Raw genomic sequence first — 17,452 nt, forward strand, 5'->3', positions numbered from 1 at the left:
AAATCTGAGGTATCTTCTGCAGCTTTGTCTGATTGGGACATGCAGGTATGCCTCCTTGAGGTCCAATGTTACCAGCCAAGACTCCTTGCCCAGCATGGGAAGAAGCTGCTGTAAGGTGAGCATCTTGAATTTTGGTACAGTAGAAATGTGTTTAGGATGGATAAGTCCAAAATGGGTCTCCAATCAGTTCCCTTCCTTGGTACCAGGAATAGTCTGGAATAAAAACCTTGACCTTGTTCGTGAGTAGGTACCTCTTGAATAGCTTTCATGTCCATGAGCTTTGAAATTTGTATTTGAGCCTCTGCCCTTTGATTGTGTGGCAGGTTCGGCATGCCTCTCATTTTTGGAAGAGAGTGAAAATGAAATCTGTAGCCTCTGTTTATAATGTCCAGGATCCATTTGTCTTTTGTGACAATATGCCAATTTTTTGAAAATAATGCCAGCTTTCCTCCCAAGGGTGCTGCCACCTGAGCCTTGCTTGGCATGCAAAGGGAAAGTCATTGGGTTTGTTCCCTGTATTGTTGTGCACTGTCTTCGCCACCTCTTGGTGCTGGAGATTGCCATTGTCTGCCTCTATATGTTCCTTGAGATTGTCCTTTGCCCCTTGTGCGCCTGTATCTACCTCTTTGGGGCTTGTCCGTGGCTGGAAAGGACCAGTTTTTTGAAGGCCAATTTCTGCTAAAACGTGGTGGTTGTACCTGTAGAAAAGCTTTGACAGTTTGCATAGATTTAGCTTTTTCTTCCATTTTCCGTAGTATCTCCTCAGCATTAGTACCAAATAATACATCCTTTTGTAAAGGAGCATCTAGTAGTTTAGCTTTAACATGATCAGGCAAGGCTTGTTCCCTAAGCCAGGCATGTCTACGAATGACTGATCCTGTAACAGCAGCTCTACTTGAGGCCTCTAGAGCATCATAGCCACATTGTAAGGTGTGTTTACCCACTTGTTCTGCACTATGCATCATATCCTGCAACTCCTTCAAATCTGGTTGTTCAGGTTGTGACATTTTATTCCTTAATTGTGATAACAGAAACTGCTGATATTTAAGCATATGGAACTGACAATTTAAGGCCCTCATGGCTAGGGTGGCCGAGGTATATACCTTTATTCCCCACCTTTCTAAGGATTAGACTCTCTCTCGGAAGGTAATGGATTCTTAGCAGTAGAGGCCTTCATTCCCTTGGGGCCTTGAGAAATGGTTTCAGGGTCAGCATTATGGCTTTTGTAAAGAAATTGGTGTGAGTTAGGAACTCTGTAGTACCTATCAGGCTTGACTGGGGCAGGAGGCAGGGAATCCGGATTAAGGCAAGTCACCGAGGAAACATCATCAAGTATGTCCAAGACAGGAGGTATTGCCAGAGGTCTGTGCTGAGGTAGCAAAAGAAATTCCCTAAGCGTTTTCTTGGAATCTGAAAAATCTTGGCCTTCCCAATGGAAGTGTTCCCTCAAGGTATGCAAGGTTTCCCCGAAAGAAAAATCCTCTGGGGGGGGATACAGAAGGAATGGACTGCTCTGCATCAGAATCTTCAAAAGGGGAGTACGAGTGTTCCTCTTCATCAGAATGTTCTGAAATAATGGAGCCCTGGTCAGAAGAGGGAGAATCTTCCTCCACTCTGGGTCTCTTGTCCGGAGGGGGATGGGAACCCCTGATAAGAGTAATTAAATCCTCAGCCATTTTCAGCATCTGCTTTTTAGGCATGGGGCCTGGAGATGGACCCTGTGCAACAGGTCTCTTGGAATGCATGGCTGATTTAGACTTAGTAAAGGCCTTTATGGAAAAGGAAGAAGAAGGTCTGAAGGCACCATGGGTCGAAGTGGACCTGTCCACATTAAGAGGCTCAACACTCACAGTGGCTTCGGTAGCTGTAGTCAGGGTATGGGCCGAGGATCCTGCGGTCTCGGTTACAGAAGACACTGCCAGAGAAGTGTCGTCGGTAGTCAGGGGCTGCGTAGGCGCCTCGCTGAGAACCGGACCACGTGTAGCTGGTTTTGGCGTGGTGTCGGTGGAGACTGCGGACCTCGCGTGTCGGTCTTTGTCCTTGCGTTTTTTGGACAAAACAGTAGTTGGAGTCTCCGACGACATTTTATAATTAAAAGCTTTACCAAAAAAGTGCTGGGCGAACTCCGCCCGATGCTTAATAGTGCGTTTATTGAAAGTAGCACAAAAGCGACAGCCCGAGACGTCGTGGTCTGGGCCTAAACAAGGTATACAGAGGGAATGGAAATCCTTATGCGGTATTTGCTTCCCACAAGAAATACAATTGTTAACTTTGTCTGACATCAGTCTGAGGCAAGAAAAGTTTCCCCAACGGGGTACTTAGCTTTAAAGACGACTTCGGTTTCCAAATTTTCGTAATTTCAGGAGCTGGCCGACCGGCACTTGCCAACTGCTTCTGCTTCGGGCACCGCGCGGCAAAAAAGACTGAAGAAAATGGTGTCGGCTGTGTCTTGTATACCCCTGTCGCACTGACGTCAGGAAAGAAAGCAACAACAACCGACGCCGGACCTAGACTTTGGAATTCGGCCGACCGAGGACCCACCTGACGGCAGGAGAACCCATCTGTTATGACTGCAGCTGTATGCACGATGAACATCATGGCAAAGTATGCAACTGAATATCATCTATGCTGTTCATTAGGAAACAAATAAAATAACTCAATTCACTTGTTAAACAGGTAAACCCACTAGGCACAAGTGTCGCTTTTTGCATACAGCACTACCTAATTAAGTGACTTGTTAAAACCCCACAGTTTGTAAGCTGAATTAAAGGAATCAGATTACAGACTAGAAAAAGAAATTCATTAACAGCTCATAATCTAAACTCTTTCAGTTACACTGCCAGAAAATCTGGCACATCATCCACTTCTTGCTGAAATCCCATACAGTACAAGGCTTGTGAAAGTCAGTGATGGAATATATGAAGCTGCAAAGGAAGGATTTTGTAGTGCTGCCAATCATGAATGGACAGGTGATCCGCTGTGGCAACCCCTAACCGGGAAAAGCCAGAAGAAGAGTCATAACTGGGCTACACGGATGACATTTAGTTCAGATTCGATGGTGACATAACAAATTAAACACTGCACTGGTTTGCTGTGTACTGCTTATGAAACATATGTGAATTTTGACAATATTGTGAAGACTTCATAAATTAACACTGCAAAAGGATTATATTTTCTAAACTACAAGATTTCCAGAAAAACAAAGCACTGCAGAGCCTATGTCACCCTATGAAGTTAGAGGTCAGTAAGGGAAGTGCTGCCACTCAAATTGCCCATGGAAGAGGAAACCCTGCAGGACTGAATGCCACAATGCTGCTGGTGATGATACAGAATCTCCAAGCCATATAGCTGGAATGTCTCACAAAGAGATTGGGGGTATCTAATGCAGTGGCTTGTTCTCATTAAGGAAAAAGATGAGACCATTCTAAACCCTGGTGCAGCCAGATACACCCCGTGAACCAGAGTGTGCAAATAAATTTTCAAGGAGAAGCAATATTTTACCCATCACAAAGGATGCCACCTCTTAGTTTTAAACAAACTACAATGGTACAAGTAAACCAGCAAAAGGTGACTACATCCAAGGTTTGTTTGTGTCTTTCGACTTTTCCCAGTTAGGGGTCGCCACAGCAGAACTCCGGTCCGCTAATGATTGGCAGTTGATTTTTACATACCGGCTTGCCAGGCCTGACGCACAACCTTCAACGAAGGTACGCCCATTCACGCAGGTCTCCACGCAGAAGACGCTCCAGCTGAGAATCGAACCGGACAGCATCTTACTGTGAGGCGACAACGCTGCCACAGCACCACCACCGCAGGTTGTGACTACATCCAAGGTAATGCAAGCTAATTATATTCCTAAATATCCCATTAAAAGGTTTTCAGGTATAACAACTTCAGCAGATGTGCAACACTTCTACTGTTGCATTTAGGATATATATACCACAAAAAGGAAGGTCAGGTTGGTCTTAAAATAATGACAAGTGTTTGGAAACAAATCAGAAGTTTATAGCTACTTAAGTCTGTGATGAGTGTGGGTGTGTGTGTTGGTGGGGGGTTGAGTAACAAACCGCACATAACTTTGGCTAAAGCTCTGTTCCAGTAATACACTGACAGTAATACTGAATGTAAAAATCCCTCCTACCCTTGCTGATGCTTATACACTCTGACATCCTTTTGATGCAACATGTTAAAATGTTAAAACCAAGGAGTTGATCAGCACAAGCCATCTGCTTACCTCTTTGGGCTCATACTTTCCATAGCTACGGACACTAAGCCAGTACAGAAGGGTGGAAAAAGAAAAGTGAATTTATTTCCTACCTTTCCAAATTTTACTCTCTTTCAGTTTTCCCTGCCAAATCCTTTTATTTCTACATGATTGACTGTTAGTCTTACACTGACGTTCTGTCCTTAAGAACCACCCCCAAAAAACTGTGGCTGTTGGGTCCATTTTAAATGTGACATACAGCATGTGCATGACAAGTTTACTCTTTGAAAATGGTTTGAATTCTCCAGTGGCATGCCAAGTTATAAACTAATCATTTTGTGACACTATAAACTATAAAGTGTAACACATAGAAAGTTAACTAGGGTAGATAACTGATGCAGATGGACCTTTTTCAGACTCAGCCTGAGAACACTGTCTGGTTTAGTTATTTGGTCAGAATCATGCAGTAGGCAAATTAAGCCAAGGAACTCAAAGTGTTTTGGATGCGTTGGTCACAGGTTAAGTTGTCATCTAAGGTTATGCCAAGTAACTTGGTATGGGAAACTACCTTCAAGGCAGTCTTGTTGGAGAAGAAAATGATGAATTCAGATTTATTAATAGGTACTTTTTTTTGGGGTGTAAAGAGCAAGAGTTTTGCTTTACTTGGATTGAGGGCAAGGTGATTATTTGTCATCCAGGTTTCGGTAATGGAGAAAGCATTCGGGGTGATGGTCAGAAGTTCGGTTTCAGAGTTACCAGAGCAGATAATAGTAGAATCGTCTGCGTATTGAACTGCAGATGCACGAGTGAGAGTGGAGTGAAAGTCATTAATAAAAATACTGAACAGGAGGTGGCCTAAGATGGATTCTTGGGGAACTCCGGTGGAAGTAATGAGAAAAGGAGAGTGCAACCATTTGGTGTATTGTTGTCCGTCTGTGAGGTAACTGGTAAACCAGTTAAGGAAGGGTGTGGACAAGCCTAGGTGTGAGAGCTTGGAAAGGAGGAGAGGATGGAAGATGGTGTCGAAAGCCTTCAAAAGATCAAGAAAGAGTGCAGAGACAAGTTTACAATCACTGCGGCTGTGGTTAACAGTGTCTAGGAAGGATAGGAGAGCAGTTGTAGTACTATGGCCAGGGCGGAAGCCATGCTGAGATGTGGAAAGAAGTTGGTTTTGGGATAGGTAATCCATAAGTTGAATTTGAATACATTTTTCCATTATTTTAGAAATAGGAGATAAAATGGCTATAGGGTGGAAATTTGAGATGTCTGAATTATTACCGCCTTTGTGTAAGGATAAGATGTAAGCTTTCTTCCTACTGGATGGATGGATGGATACATAATGTTCCAGACCTAGATCCCAGTCATCTGAAGCTCTCTCTATTTCTTTGTTAACACGGGGATAGAATGGAAGTACTAAATGATTTTCAGCATACTTTTTAAAATAACTCAGTGACCAGCAATCAACGGTCCATAGGCCATGACACAGATACAAAATAATCTGAAAATATGTGGACAGCAATGCTTCAACAACAGGTCAAGAAATGCATTGCCATCCTGACCCACCTGGTCAAAACCCATAAATGGTTAGAAACAGAATACATTTACTAATGACACCACTGATTCGAGTCAGGAAAAATTATGCACATCAGTTCTGCTGTGCAGGGAGAAAAGGCAGCAAATCTGTATGCATGTGCCTTGTAATTACAACTTCCCCTTAGTATCCATTTCATGTATTAATGGCTGGAGGTGAGCATGCACCAATTAGAAACAGGTGTATCAGCTCTCTGGGGTATGGGGTGAAGTTCTGACAAGGAGACCCACATGACTTAGGATTCACTGCAACCCAGATCATGGAGGACATGATCAGTGAGGATGGGAGCAACAGGTTGTCATCAGCCTGTCATTCCTAGGAGTATGGATATCCAGTAATGACACCTGCTGTAAAGACACTCAGCAGAGGTTGTAAGTCGCAGCAGAGAAACTCCAGCATCACAAGGGCAGTGACGTGGGCTTGTCAACTGACTCACTCTGTAGCTGCCTCTGCCATTTTCCACGGAGGATAAGAGCTAGGTTACATAAGTTAATCTACCTTATTGCTACCTTGGTGATAAGATCTGACGGCTGTTACCTGTATTACACAGAGAAGGTGTATGATGATGCTGTTTGGGTGTTTGACAGGCAAAAAACATCAAATAATATGAATAAGGGTCTAATGTTTGGGAGGTATAGGGAGGAAAAGGGTAACAAAATGATTACCATCATCTTTATAAATTCATACCTACTTACTAAACATGTGGTCTATGAACCCACGGATAAGCCTAGGACAGTTTTACTATTACTGCACAGTTGTGTCTAGTTAACTAACTCGCTCATAATCACATGGCAGCCAAAGTGGGGTTGATGGAATCAAGCTCTGAGCTACAGGAAGCAGCTCATGGCTTTAATCCACTGTGCTAACTACCAAATATTCACTGTTTTCAAGTCACTCATTCAATAATTCACTGACACCCACTCTATTTCACTCAGATTTTTGGGGAGCTGGTGTCCATCACAGTACTTAGTGGGTGCAGGGCAGAAAAGCTAATCCTGGGCAGGATATCAGTCTACTGCAGAACATGGACACACACACATGCACAAAGGAAAGCATATGTACATGGAATTTGCTTGAGGAACAAATCACCTCTGCCATAGGTTTTAGAGGTGGAAAAATCTGGATGGTCTGGCAAAAACTCATGTGGACATATGGGAGGACACCTGGGCACAGAGTACAGTGACACAGCAATACTAACCACTGTGCCATCCCTTTGCTTCATACTGGTTATCAAGCAGCCTTAGTGAGGTTAGATACTCCTATTTAAGATGTGGCCCATGAGAAAAGGGAAGTTAAGTATTTTGCTAAGGGGTACATGCCATGCGCCAGTCAACTCAAGATTCTTATTTAGAAGACAAGTGAATGCAACCAAATTGGCTTTGTTACATAAATGTTGTTTTATACCCCCTTTTACTTTTATTTTTCTCCTTTGTAGGACTGTATTTTTTGTTGCACAGAACATTGTTTTTTTCCTGATTTTGCGGTGAACAGTATTGTTGCCTTTCCCAACTAAAATTATGTTAAGGCTGGCCAAATTGCTGCTTTTCATCTTCACTTTTAATTCTTTAAAACTTTTCCTGGGGTGTACATAGTGCATACTTGCTTACTTTTATTCTGTAAAAAATAAAAAAATCTTGACTGAAAAGGGGTGCCTGTGATCTAGTTCAGTTGCATAAAAAATAACTATAATAAGCAGGTGTGTACAACACTCAGATCTCTACATGCATATTCTAGTGACCTTACGCCTACACAATACTGATGGCCTCTTGTACAAAGCTCTTATCACACCAAATATAGACTACAATTTATTATACTGACCTACACACGTGCCACCTAGTGCACCTAGACAGTCAAGTGGAGAAGGTAAACACTTGCACCACACCACACTCATTACATAGTCCCTCAAAACCCACACCACCAAAACAAACACACAGAAACATGAAACAAACCTACATTCGCTGAGGGTCTCAATAATAATCTGCTTAAGCAACAGAGACCTCCAAAGCAGAAACACAAGCAACCTCCACCCCCCCAACACAACCCAAATGACACATAGCCCACAAACTCAGTGTGCCACTCAACCACAGCCCATAAGGCATAACAACGTACCCAACACTCCAGTCATAAACAAGTTGAAAGTTACTGTAAGCTGCCTGTCAGGTGCCATGATCCGACACAACGCACGCACTCAGGTCACTCCACAACAAGTACAAATACGATGATGTCATTATCCATGTTGGTGTGAATGACCCGAGACGTACTTCCGTGGACTACATGAAAAGAGACAGAGGAGCTCTCCGATCTTGTAGCCCAGGCAGGTATGACCCTAGCCCTGAGTAGCATCCTGCCATCACCCAGAATGATACCACAGTACAAGGACAAAATGACTGACTTCAACAATTGGCTAAGCTTCTGGTGTCATTCTAAGGGGATCTAATATCTGTCTGCCTGGGATGACATGATCGACAAACCATGATGCTTTGCCAGAGATGGCCAGAGTGTCGGCCTAGGGATTCTGGACACTGGCTAAGGCTCTTGCCACCCTTATAGTGCCTTTTTTAGGCAAGGTTCAAATGACAAATTCACCACCTTAACACATACAAGCAAGCAAAATCTGAGGGTAATGCTAGAAGTCTAAACCTCAAAATGCATTCATAAGAGGCATTACAAGGCTATAATTCATACCACACCTTTCAGCCACCTAACATGGACCGAAACACTAAAGGTGGAGGCATGTCCATATTCATGAAGGATATCCATACCTCCAGGCTAGTTGTTCAGCATAATGCATCTGAGATTATCCAAGTGCAATTAACTCTGGGCAAGTCCACAATCCAAATTGTAACTTGCTACAGATAACCCATCATGCCCGAGGATTCCCAATCCTCATTTCTTGATACACTGGAAAATATTAGGGTACAACCCAACACCCTAATAATGGGCGATTTCAACTACCCCACCATTAACTGGGAAAACTACTCATGTACCAACTCTTTTGCTCAACATTTTCTGGAATTCATAAATTCCAATGCCTTGGATCAACTTATCGACACCCCCACCAGGGGCAGCAATATCCTAAACCTGGTCATTACCAACATGGGCAACCGGTGTTCCACACCAGAGGGCAGTTCCCTTGTTGGTCAGATACAACCACATGCTAAACACCCTAGACATCCACATCCCACCCCCCATTAGGGAAACCACTGTAAAAAAATTTCTCCAAAGCCAACTTCACGTTTAAGACAGAAGTGGCAAACTTCACGGCACCCATGCAGACGGACAATAGAGGTACGACTGCTGAATCTTACACAAATGCACTTTATAAGCACTTACACAAGTGCATGGATCGTACTATCCCTAACAAACCAAGATGCTATCCTCCAAAAAAGGAAGCCAATCTGGTGATCCCCTGCCATAAACAAACTCGACAACAGAAGAAAGAAACTGTTGCAAAAAAAAGAGTAACATTCCATGACTGGAGGAACTCCCTTGGTCAGCCTCAGTAAGAAGCTGAGATCCCTCATAAAATCCTCGAAAGCTAGTTATGAAAACAAAATCGCCACGGATTCTATAGACAACCACAAAACATTCTATAGCTATGTCAAGAATCTCAATGGCAACATTTAGATCTGTTCTGAGTTACAGCACAATGGCACTAAATATACAGAACCAACTGATATTGCCAACATCCTGCCAGATAGGTTCAGTGCTAACTTTACCCCCCTCTCAGCCCTTAAAGGGCCCATCTCTATACCGGAAGAATGCAAAGTTCCTGTAATCACGGCTGCACAGGTAAAAACCACACTCTCCAAAGCCAAGAACACAGCATCCATGGGACCTGACAACATCCCAGGCTGCGTTCTACACAAATTGCAGAATGAACTGGCACCCCACCTAAGCACCACGTTCAATCAAAGCCTCACCTCAGACTTTGTGCCCACTGAATGGTGCACAGTGATGGTTATCCCACTCCACAAAGGGGGAGCTACCACGGACCCCGGGTACTACCGACCCATTAGCCTAACGAACCTGGTCTGCAAGCCATGGAACATATCATCATGGATCTTGTACACAAAGACATTGGTGATCTCCAAACTCTGGACCCCACCCAGTTCGGGTTTGTAAAAGGCCAATCGTGTCTCCTAAACCTTACAGACTTCTTTGAAGCAGTCACCAAAGCCGTAGACGAGGGTAAGGTGGTTCACACAGCCTATCTAGATCTCGCCAAGGCTTTTGACACCATCCCTTACTCTGGAAATCTAGATAAACTCACTAAACTAGGTAAAAATCCCTGTCACAAGATGGGTTGCCAACTGGCCCACACTGTGAAAGTAGCATACTCCAAATCCAACTTCAGACCAGTGACAATGAGTACCACAGGGTCAGTCCTGGGTCCTCTCCTGCTTAGTGTCTACTTTTCTGAAGTACAGACTAACACAGAAGGTCTTTGGCTAACGAAGTTTGCAGATGGCTGCAAACTAGGAGCCATAATCTAAACTCCTAATGATGTGGACTTCCTACAAAAGAGCCTCATGGATGGCCTCAAGCTCAACGCCAAAAAGTGCACTGTCATTCCCTTTGATGAAATCTCTGTACCCATGAGCTAGTCTACTTAACTCCAAAAGTGTGATACGAGACCTTGGAACACAGGTGGACAGTAGTCTCTCCTTTGATAATCACATCGCCACAGTATGAAAATCCTTCTACATGGCACACCTCATCACAAAAGGTTTCTCATCCAGGAAAAAAAGAGAGGTCATTGTTCCCCTCTACTCATCACTCATTAGACCCATTATAGAGTACAACGCCCCTTTTGGTATGCACCTCACAAGATATCTACAACTGGAAAGGCTACAAAAATACCTCACAAAGAGGATTACCGGCCTCAAACAAATGCCCTACGCAGACAGTCTCAAAAAACTCCAGCTTTACTCCCACTTAAAGAAATCCCAATCCCTCCGAGCTACACGCTCTAGGGACCTAAACCTTGTCACTACAATAAACAGAACATGCTGGAGGGACAGATTCCTGTCCCAGAGACTTCCCATACTCTGGAACAAGCTACTATCTATATCAAACAAAGCTCCTCATTAGCACTCTTAAAGAAAAATCTTGATGATTGGATGGGAAATAGGAAATTCACCCTGGGGATCACCTCTGTGGCTCTGCTCGACAGGGGCACAGGAAAATAATTTTTCTGGGTGGCGAAAGCCAGGTTACCCTTTTTGGCTAGGCTTATATAGGCCCTAGGGCCAATAGCCTAGTACCTACCTATGAACCTATGGAAGAGATACATAGATTCTTGCAGTACCTTTCTGACTGGTTAGAGAAGTCTTGTGCCTGACATACAGAGTATTAAAGGATCATTTACTATTTGAAAAACATTTAGTAGAATACTCCCTTGGTGACTTGAACATAAGAGGACGGTCAACCTCAATAAAATGAATATCAACTGTACTGTGAAACTTGGACAGCTTACAGATCAAAAAATGCGCACACCTACTAAACAACTCATCAATTAAACTCAACTGAGATATTCATACGTTCAAGGAGGCAATGGGCTACTACATAGGATCCAAAGCATCAAGCTCCTTTCATGGCCTGTATGGCATAAGCTTGTTCAACAAACCTGTGAACATATGAAAGAAAAGAAATTTGTAGAGCATACTGAGAGATGTGGATGCAACTAGCAAATGGCACAGATGCTCTGGGTACGACTAGCAAATGGCACAGATGCTCTGGGTGCGACTAGCAAATGGCACAGATGCTCTGGGTGCAACTAGCGAACATGTCATTAATTAAACTGAAGTCTCTGCCTATGCAAAAATTACCCCTAGTCTGCTGAAACAAGCTACAGGAAAAATTCAAATTGAATAGCAAACTACAAGACTTAAAGAGATGTTACACAGGGGGATAAATCACTTTGTCTGCCCAGACAACCCATGTTTGACTAGGGCATGGTCAGGGGAGGATGAGACTGAGCAGCTGATATTGGCCTGCCTACCTAGGGGGGCAGCTTAGGCTTGCTGCAATTGCAGTATCAGAAACCTGGTGAGGTCCATGCTGCAAGCGGTATTCCTTTTGGTATTAAAGTTGTACACTGGCAGAGAAGCATGTACGCACTTAACTGCAGAGCTTGCAGGGCTGCCAAATGATGGTGGGGGGACAGGGCACCCTCCATGGTAGAGGACACTGACACAGCATCACACTGCCAGCATCTCACTGGCCTCAAACATCAATCAGATTTAGCTCAGGGGAGGGCATGGAAGGTCCTGCAGACTCTGTGAATGAGAAGAGAAGCTGGAGGCAGCTAATGGTTGACTGCTGGGAGGGGGAAAAAGACCGAGAGAGAAGTGGAAAGCTACTTAACAGAAGAAAATGAATGCAGATATTTGAAAGATTCAGGTTGGCCTCCAGGAGACTTTATATGCTAACATTTCAGTTCAGATACAGCTGCATTTTTAAAGGATAATTACTTGATAATGGCAATAGATGGAATACCTGATTGTTCATGATGTGTTTGTAGTAAGCATTACTCACGAGTCAGTGTAACTGAGCATTCTGAAATTAATTTAGAAAATTACAAATTGTTACTTTTACTATATAGACGGTCAACAAGATCAAATACTAGCAAAAGTAACTGTATAAAAACTGACTGAGCTCAGATATGTATGCATCAAAAGTATGATTTTAAATGTCATTAATGTTAGCTGTATGTTATGAATGTATACCAATGTATCTCATTGTTTGTTACTGTATGTATATTGTCTTTATGATCTGGGTCATGGCTGCAAAATGAGGGATGCCCAGCTAACAAAATGTAAAATAAAACTAAAGAAATAAAGATATATACCACAAAATGCAATTTCCAGTAGTTACATTGTCAATTAAAGCTAAATATCTTGTATAATACATCCCTCATTTTGCCTATACATCCCTCTATCATTTTAGATATTGCATGAGTTAGCGTGGATCACATTACACTTATCTTTTCAAATTAACCTTAACATTATTCTAAGCAAAGTAAGGACTTTATACAAGAAATAAGATCTGTACACATTCAGAAGACACTAATAAATGCAAATCAGTCTTTAGTAATGTGAATGTTTCTTAAATTTTCTATACATCTGTTTTTCTTCTTAGCGGTCGTTTACATACACAGCATTTGACGATACTATTTTCTCAAACATTTGATCTTTTCAGGACAGTAAGAAAGTCAAATATAGTAATCCATTAAAAAAAAAGTCAAAAGTAGCATTGATTACTGACAGTGTCTTACAGAGAGAGACAATGCCATAAAACACCAGGACCTCCAGGCAGAAATGAGGACAATGTGGAAGGAAGATACCCAGACAGTTCCAATGGTAGCAACGACTCAAAGAATTTACAGTCATATTTAGATATGTTACCGATATATGTAACTCCGTATGAATTCCAGGGGAATCAATTTTGGGCACATTGCAGGTGCTGTGAAGGGCACTTTTGGCTAACAAACATTGAAACAATACTAAATTTCATGAACTTTTATCATACTTTAACTTAGGAATAGGGTCTCTTCTGGTCATTGTATTAGAAATCCAGAAGACTTGGAGAAATTACACAGAGAGAGTTCTTGCTGCCCCTGTAGCTTTCCTTGGAGAGAACTTTAAGAGTTGCTTTCTAAAAATCTTGTAGGCTCACAGGTACTTACTAGGCATGGGATTCAGGAGAATTTCCACTGCCCCACAACACTGCCTGAAGTGGCATGCTTGAGTCATACAGCAGGCAAATTTAGTCTGACAGAATCAAACCATGGACAATTCCCTCCTAGCCTTAACAGCTTGCACTAAACTGCCAGACCATCAGTTCTCAAATTTTTGTTTTCTTGTGATAGTTCTGGCCACTCTTCTTTGAGGTTCTGTGCATTTGTCCTAAGTAAATGCCTCATTTCTCCTATATAGCCTTCTAGCTACCACACAAACACATGCTCACGGTTCAGTGGCTTTACCAAATACTTCAACTTCAGGCTGAACATTTTCTCAAGATGCAAATCTGGTATTATTTTATTAAAGAAATATTTTCATCCCTGTCAATTTTTTTTCAGCATTTCCTTTATTTTGTATTGATTTTCAGTTATAACTAATGCAGGTGAAATAACTAAAGTCAATCTTTTGCCCATTAACAACTAAGCAGGTTACATATAGAATCCCTGCATGAACTATTTTCCTATTTTAAAACTGCAATTTGACAATTGTTATAGACTATTACTGCTCTTTCAAATGAGATTGTTCACTGTTTGGACAGCTCTCTATATGCCCATTTCATTGCAGGCAATGTGGACTGGAAGTTGTGTCTGAAATTTCACCCTTGCACAAATCATCTAAATTTCTGACTTGCATATCATGAGTCATTGACATAATTAGGTATTCCTGCCTCAAGAATACAGACTAATGCAGTAATCATATTTGCTGTGTCTGTTAGTCTGACTATTCCAGGTAACTGGAATCAGTTCTAGGTAGGATGGTTCGTACCCCTGTGGAAAAGCATTCTTTGCCACCTCCCCCGTAGATTGATGGAGAACATCAAAAAAAGTTCAAGTATCAAGAAAAAGTCCTCTTGGATTTGAGGACTAAAAAGTGTACAGAATGTCTCACATCTGTACTGAACTGTAGTAAAGTACAGTCTGTGCAGTATAAGGAAAAAATAAAGATCTTTTTCAGGTTGCACGAAGAACTATTGTATAGTAATATAAAAGCCTTTTGCTAAACTGTTTTGCTAAACTTCAGCAAATAATTCTGTTGGCTCACTGCTATAGTTCTACACAAGGACTGACTGCCATATAAGGGATTCATGACTGCAGCTGCGTAAGTGATTGCGGATACTGCTTGCAGGAATTAACCAGCACCTCATCTAGAGAGCTGACTGCACCCTCTTGCAGCTTGCGCCCAAAGGAGCCACCACTTTGTTCCACCCTTGCTACGACTGCTCAGAATAATAATCTACACAGATGAAATATATGGCTACTGCTCCATAGATGACCATGTACTAAATATACTAGCATCTTTTCATTTGGAATGTTACTGCATGCCCTTTACATAACAGATCTTGGAATTTTTTTTCTTCTTCTCGTTCCTGGCAAGTACATTACATCTCTTGCTCTTCCTTTGCACTTTGCTACTTCCAGGTAGGATTCACATATCCTCTCAAGCATTTACTCTGTTGATTGGGAGAAAATATTTTGCTAGCTTTGAATACCAAAGCCCTGGACAGAATTTCTTCCTTGAAGGAATAAGGCGACTGAATTTCTTTCCTTACTGGGAATATTTGCTAAAGCCAGCCTCTCACTGTATCACCATCTGGCATTTCTAAGTCACTGTCAGTACATCTCTGGAGTACTTTTACTTCTGGTATTTGTGAAATTCTCAAATAATTTCCAGTTATTCTAACAATTCTTCCTGCTTCTCTGGCAAATACACACTAAACATATTTACTGTGCAACCTCAGAGGTGCCTTAAATAATATCTTTCTGAATATACTTCATTAAGGTTGTGTGATCTGTTTTTACTTATTTATTTACCTCAGACATCATTATAAAATGTCTCGTATCTATACACTACTGCTAAGATATCATTTTCATTTGCAAACATATTTCTTTTGGGCATTTGTACATGGTCTTGACCCATATGCAAATAAATTCATTTTCTTTTAAGATCACAGTTCCTATACCCATTCGGAATAGCATTTACTTGCAAAAAAAACTGGCTTACTAACATCATTTTTTTTTTAAACACTGCAGCATGTCTGGACTAGTTTATTAAGCACTTCAAATCCATTTTCTTTTTATTGATCCACTTCCAGGCTATTTCTCATGTTTACAGCCTTCTTCAGGGTAGTTATCTCAGACTTATTTGCTACAAAGTCTAGAAGATACTGCATAATTCCTAGAAATCTCTATAACGCCTGCGTGTCTTCTAGGTTTTACATTTGCACAACTGCTCTGACATTTTCTTTATCAGGTTTTAGATCCAGGGCCACCGCCATAAGAATGTTTATTTGTATGCTATTTGTTAACTGAATAGTTCGACTGTCCGAGAAAACCTTTTCAGCTATGAACCAGTCACAAAGGCAAAAACAGATGTTAGAGTTTTACAGCTTACTTAACAGTTGAAACCATTTAATACAAAATAGATAAGTTTATAATTACATTTTACATAAGTACATGTAGTATACTTAGAACATTTGAATACAATTTAGAATACATGTTTTCAGAAATGCGTACCAAGAGAATTATTAGTCAAGTATAAATGCACTTACAGTTGAGAGAATAAAACAAATTAACATACATACATACAGCTTTGTATAAACACAGACAGCTACAAGTTGTATTAAATGGATGAATGAGAGGTGGATAAATAGTAAATGTTTAACAGAGCAAGCAGAGCTAGCTGAAATGTTAAACAAGATTAGAGGTGGATAAGTGATGCACAGTTTTTCAGTTATCCATTTGTTCCATTACCAGTTATATCTAAAACATGTACAGGCTACTTCATTGGAGAGAGAGAGTGTTCTTAAACTATTCAAGTTATCTTGACAACTAATTTCTGCAGGGAGACTATTCCAGAGAATGTGGCCAGATCTGGAGAAGGCTTCTCCAATCACTGTTTTGAAAGGGGTGCAGTTAAGAGAAATCACGTTGTCCGGGGTATTCAAGGAGTAGGATTGCTTCCCAATTGGGGTTTTGGGTTTTTCTTTTTAGAGGAGAGGCAATACACTCCTTTTGGAATTTTGCATAGTAAGATTTTTAGTTGCTACTCAGACCTTTGAGTAATATGTAACCAATTTAGCTCTTTAGCAGATTACAATGTTACTCCCTGGATTAAGTAAAAAAATCTGACAATTTTATTTTCTGCTACTTACAATCACCAAGTACAATAAGATGAGTGGATGGTGAGTACAAGGTATAGGTCACCCTCTATGCCCCATGTAACCCATAGCTCATACTTGGACTTGCTGGAGACAAACACCATTCAACAAAAACTAAGCTCATGGGAACTTTATCCCTCTAAAAACTAGGAATCCCTCACAACCCCAAATGTGCAGGTTCAGATATTCCTAGACTAGTTAATGTATACACCTACTAGAGGTACAAACATATTGGACCAGGTACTCATAAATATGGGAGAAATCTGCACCTCCACCAGTGTTATGCCATCTCTGGTAAGTTCAGACCATAAAGGAATTTCTTTTGAAATAAGAATCAGTTCTGGAACCCCAGCAAACCCTGCAACAGTTAGAAACTATTTTAAGGCAAGTTACCTTTTAAGTGATAATCTGTCAAAATTTCAAGTCATTGCAAACCCAGATAACACAGCAGCCTATGTGGGATTATTCACATAAGGTCTGTACAACCATGTCAATGATTGCATAGAGACTGCTGTGCCTACAAGTAGTAAGCCCTAAACTAACAAACCACCCTGATGGACAAATTTAAACAGGTTGTCCAGCAAAAGAAAATGTCATAACTAAACTTAGTAAGTGTAACACAAAAAAAAAAAAAATACTAAAAACTCTCTCATCAAACTGAACAGACAACTAAGAGGACTAATTAAGTTGAGCAATACAAATTTTGAGGTAAAGATTGCATCCCAGGCTGAGGACAACCAGAAGATCTTCTTTAG

At 41.4% G+C, this 17,452-nt stretch overlaps 1 protein-coding gene across 1 annotated transcript in view; it reads right to left on the reverse strand.

The window, feature by feature from the left end:
* Positions 1–17,452, reverse strand: part of LOC122804987 (unconventional myosin-X-like) — a 2,302,513-nt gene that overhangs the window by 1,359,522 nt on the left and 925,539 nt on the right. The gene's annotated exons all lie outside the window — the stretch shown is intronic.

The sequence above is a fragment of the Protopterus annectens genome, chromosome 6.part0 (genome assembly GCF_019279795.1).
Source record: "Protopterus annectens isolate FY-2018-M chromosome 6.part0, PAN1.0, whole genome shotgun sequence".
Classification (NCBI taxonomy): domain Eukaryota; kingdom Metazoa; phylum Chordata; order Ceratodontiformes; family Protopteridae; genus Protopterus; species Protopterus annectens.